The sequence below is a fragment of the Amia ocellicauda genome (assembly GCF_036373705.1).
Source record: "Amia ocellicauda isolate fAmiCal2 chromosome 11 unlocalized genomic scaffold, fAmiCal2.hap1 SUPER_11_unloc_6, whole genome shotgun sequence".
Taxonomy (NCBI): Eukaryota; Metazoa; Chordata; class Actinopteri; order Amiiformes; family Amiidae; genus Amia; species Amia ocellicauda.
In genome coordinates this window covers 418,816-423,539 of record NW_027102664.1, presented here as the reverse complement: position 1 = coordinate 423,539, position 4,724 = coordinate 418,816, and the positions used below count along the sequence as shown (strand labels likewise).

Genomic DNA, 4,724 nt, shown 5'->3' with positions numbered 1-4,724 from the left:
CACAAACGTTTTCACGATCTGTTTAAATATTAAATACAATGAACACCTTCAAGCCTTTTCCTACAACCACTTTAAAACAGAAGTATAATAGCGGGAGATAAGCCAAACAACTTACTAAACCCTTTCGGACGGCTTTACTTCCTAACCAGACGGTACGGCAATCGGTCATTTCTAAACACGTTCCCCAGAAACAAGCCTAGATCTGTCCGGACTTCTAAAGATCTTTCCCAGAACCCCCCGCCCTACAGGAAACGGTCACCCATCGCTTAAATATTAGCCCTCAACGGGCAAACAAAGCCCTTTTAAAAACATTAAAGTTTGAAAGATCTTACTTACCTCCACAGAATAATCGTTTCTTATGTTTTTCGGCTGGTTTAGCTTTTTGCACCGCTGTGAAGGTAAGAGACATGTTTAACCTTTAACCACACCGCTTTATAAAAAGCTTTAACCTCTTACAGGCTGCAGACATATACTCACAGCTATCAGATACCGGGGCTGACGGCCTTTCAGATTCTTGAAAGGTTACGGTTCTCGAAGGTAAAACGAAACAAGCCCTCGATGTGGAAGGCCTTTCGTTGTCTCGAACCACGTTTCTTAATACTGTTAGACAGGATAATTTTTTAAAATTAACAAAACTGGACTCAAACATCTTACAGAAACGTTATACAAACAAACAGGGGTTTAGTTCTTACCCGGTCGGCAGACAGCCTGTCTAGGGACAACCACTTCTCTTGGTCGAGACATTAATCACAGGCCTTTCGATAGTTTCTGTGTAATTAAAGAGACCGGCATTAATATATATTAAAACGTTTTCATAACTCTAATGAGCCGCTTCAAAACCACACACACCCATACATAAGAACCCATGAGCGCAAACACAAAAATCTTACCGTCGTTGTTCCAGATGATCTCCTCAGCGTTGGGAATTAACTCCTGTTGACTGGCTGAAAAATAATTTTACAGAACTTAAAACAAATGTTATAGCCTTATTTACAATACATGCACACAACACGCTCTGAGTCAATGAAAATAATCTGAAGACTTGCCTAAAAACTCGTTTAAATCGAAGTCGCTGATGTTGTTTCCGGACATTGTTGATCTTTAGTCTTAAATCGAAAGGTCAGTATGAGTCTGTCGAGCTGAAGACCAGACCTTCATACTTATACTGATGGCCACATGCCGGATCTGCTTGTAAGGCATTGTTCTGGTCTGGCCTTTGTGCCGCCCTGTTACCAATTAACATATCAAAACCAACCAATAAAATGACACTGCATCAAATTTCAAATAGAAACCAAGATGGAGACGATCTCTTCCTCTCTACTCTAAACTTTTATTAGAACCTTTAGGTCTCTCAAAAAAACATTTTTAAGCATCAAGACCTATAGTCAACAAACCACTAAGAATATTTCAGGCCTTTATAAGCGCTAAAAAACAACCTGAGCCAAGAAAATAACTATAAAGATCTAAAATAACTAGCGCTTTTACAGTGATTTTTTTTTTTTTTTTTAATAGCGATGCTTTGTTTGGTATTAAACAAGTCACAAACTACTCAGAACAGCGTTTATCCCCGCAAAAGAGATATTTGGGTTTATTTTACAAAGCTTATAAATTATATAGGTTAAAAGTATTCTGAATGTTTTGATACCACACGCCATACCTACTGTTGTCTGAGCCCACCCCCGCCCCCCATGGTGTGAGTGATTTAGCCTTGAGTGTTGTGATCTATTTAGCATTGAGTGATCAGTTGTTTTTATTTTTTAAACGATTCCTTATCATCAGGGATTGAGACTGCTAAAATACCTTAAAAGCATATCCTTATCTTAAGTCTAACTCTTATGAGCTTTAAGACCCTAGAATGTATTTAAGTAAAACGACTGAACACATTATGTGAGAGATAAAATATAACCACAGCTTTTTTTTTTTTTTTTTTTTACAAAAACAATTAACCTATACACACAAACACCCACACACACACCCTCTTTTTTATTTTATTTTTAATTAAATTTGAGGGGAGAGACAGAGCCAGATACAGTGTGGATAACATAAGTACCCTATGCAAAACAGGCATTGTTAGGACCTGGGATCATAACAGACAACAGAACTTGTTGATCTTATAAAATGATTGGGCGAGAGAGAGAGAGAGACAGACAGAGACAGTGTGAATATGATAAACGCACTATTCAAAACTGGCATTGTTAAGACCTGGGACCATTACAGACAACAGAACTTGTTGATCTTATAACGGTTTAGATTTACTAAACCATTACATGTATATTTAAAAAAGACCCCCAAACACTACAGGAAGAGCCGACCCATTCACACTCTACAGTTGACCAACAAGAACAACAAGAACAACAGGTTATGGGCGGCCTTGTTGTTCAGGGTTTTATGGGTGTACACTTTCTGACGGATATGACGTAGGAATAATTAAGGAAATAACTCTACCTAAAATCACGCCCCCCAATTATGACGTAGGAATATTAATAAGCTTAGGGCATACGTCATAACAAAATAGGCCGCGCCCATAAAACCCTACCATCTACTCATAAGAGTAACAGCAATGTCGCCGATCCTGCTACGGTCGTATTGTAACAGCAACAACATGTATCGATTTTAAAAGTGTCAGTTCCAGCGCCTCGCAAAGCTACCCTTCTGCGATCGTTTGTTCTCAAGGTCAGGATTTCTTGCCACTCCGAGGAAGAGAAAACTACAGCCAGCCTTGGGGCAGAGAGATGGGGACGGGTAACACGGCACTGGCACATGTGCACCGCGGGTTGTTTCCACCCGGTTTCGAACCGGGGACCTTTCACGTGTGAGGCGAACGTGATAGCCACTACACTACGGAAACCGCCCCGTCCTGGTGTTTCGAATGGCTCCCATCGAAGCCGGCTGGTAAAACACACACAGGCGTTTCCCGTGGGCCAGCCTGTGAGATAAAGGTTTCTATTTTCACTGACCTATTTTGCATTGCTCAAGGGCACATCAGGACACTTTGGAAACTCTTTCAAAGGAAGAACGCCCTGAGCTATGACAAGACTAACACTTACCCCAACAAGGTGATGCTCAATGGCTTGTTCAAACAGCTGCTGCTCGTCTTGTGCCACCATCAGACAATCACAGAGCTATTGTGCCTTCTACACCTTACGGTAGCTACAAATCTAACTACTGCTTTACTTTAACAATAATAATGACGGCGACCACGACGACAACAAGAACAACAAGAAAAACAAGAACAACAACAACAACAAGAACAAGAACAACAACATCATCATCAGATTTTAATTAAAAGTGGCTACACCAGTGTTAACAATTTCAACCTGTCGACGGACGGACGCTCTGAGTGCACCGATTTCGGGACACTTCGGAAACTCTTTCAAAGGCAGGACGCCCTGCGCTCTGACAGTGCCTGCACTTAGCCCAACAAGGTGATGCTGAATGGCTTGTTCAAACGGCTGGTGGTCTTCCGTCACCACCAGACTATCAGAGCTATACTGCGCCTTCAACTACATAAGAGTAACAGCAATGTCGCCGATCCTGCTACGGTCGTATAGTAACAGCAACAACATGTATCGATTTTAAAAGTGTCAGTTCCAGCGCCTCGCAAAGCTACCCTTTTGCGATCATTTCTTCTCAAGGTCAGGATTTCTTGCCACTCCGAGGAAGAGAAAACGACGACCGGCCTTGGGGCAGGGAGATGAGGACGGGTAACACGGTACTGGCACGCGTGCACCGCGGGTTGTTTCCGCCCGGTTTCGAACCGGGGACCATTCGCGTGTGAGGCGAATGTGATAGCCACTACACTACGGAAACCAACCCATCCTGGCGTTTCGAATGGCTCCCATTGAAGTAGGCTGGTAAAACGCGCACAGGCATTTCCTGTGGGCCAGCCTGTGAGATAAAGGTTTCTATTTTCACTGACCTATTTTGCATTGCTCAAGGGCACATCAGGACACTTTGGAAACTCTTTCAAAGGAAGAACGCCCTGAGCTATGACAAGACTTACACTTACCCCAACAAGGTGATGCTCAATGGCTTGTTCAAACAGCTGCTGCTCGTCTTTTGCCACCATCAGACAATCACAGAGCTATTGTGCCTTCTACACCTTACGGTAGCAACAAATCTAACTACTGCTTTACTTTAACAATAATAATGACGGCGACCACGACGACAACAAGAACAACAAGAACAACAACAAAAACAACAGCAACAAAAGAACAAGAACAACAACATCATCATCATCATCATCAGATTTTAATTAAAAGTGCCTACACCAGCACTTACAATTTCAACCTGTCGACGGACGGACGCTGTGAGTGCACCGATTTCGGGCACTCCAACGAAGAAAAACCACCCACCGCCTCCGGGGAACCACGAGGGCAAGCAGGATGAAAAGGACCGGCCCACAGCAGGCTGTTTCCGCCCGGTTTCGAACCAGGGACCTTTCGCGCGTTAGGCAAACGTGATAACCGTTACACTACGGAAACTGACACCGCTGCCTCTTGCTTCGAACGGTTACCGTTGAAGCCTGCTGGTAAAACGTGCTCAGGCGTTTCAGGTCGGCTTGGCTATGAGATGGCGTCTGAAGTGACGCGAAAGGATGCCATTTTCACTGACCTGTTTGGCATTGCAAAAGGGCACATCAGGACATTTCGGAAACTCTTTCAAAGGCAGGACGCCCTGCGCTCTGACAGTGCCTGCACTTAACCCAACAAGGTGATGCTGAA

General features: G+C 43.3%; 3 non-coding genes across 3 annotated transcripts; all 3 read right to left on the bottom strand.

The window, feature by feature from the left end:
- Positions 1-2,775: 2,775 nt before the first annotated feature.
- trnav-cac (transfer RNA valine (anticodon CAC)) lies at positions 2,776-2,848 on the bottom strand. Its single transcript has one exon. It is a non-coding gene; the product is annotated as a tRNA-Val (tRNA).
- Positions 2,849-3,737: 889 nt separating this feature from the next.
- Positions 3,738-3,810, bottom strand: trnav-cac (transfer RNA valine (anticodon CAC)). Its single transcript has one exon. It is a non-coding gene; the product is annotated as a tRNA-Val (tRNA).
- Positions 3,811-4,411: 601 nt separating this feature from the next.
- trnav-aac (transfer RNA valine (anticodon AAC)) lies at positions 4,412-4,484 on the bottom strand. Its single transcript has one exon. It is a non-coding gene; the product is annotated as a tRNA-Val (tRNA).
- Between the last annotated feature and the right edge of the window lie 240 nt (positions 4,485-4,724).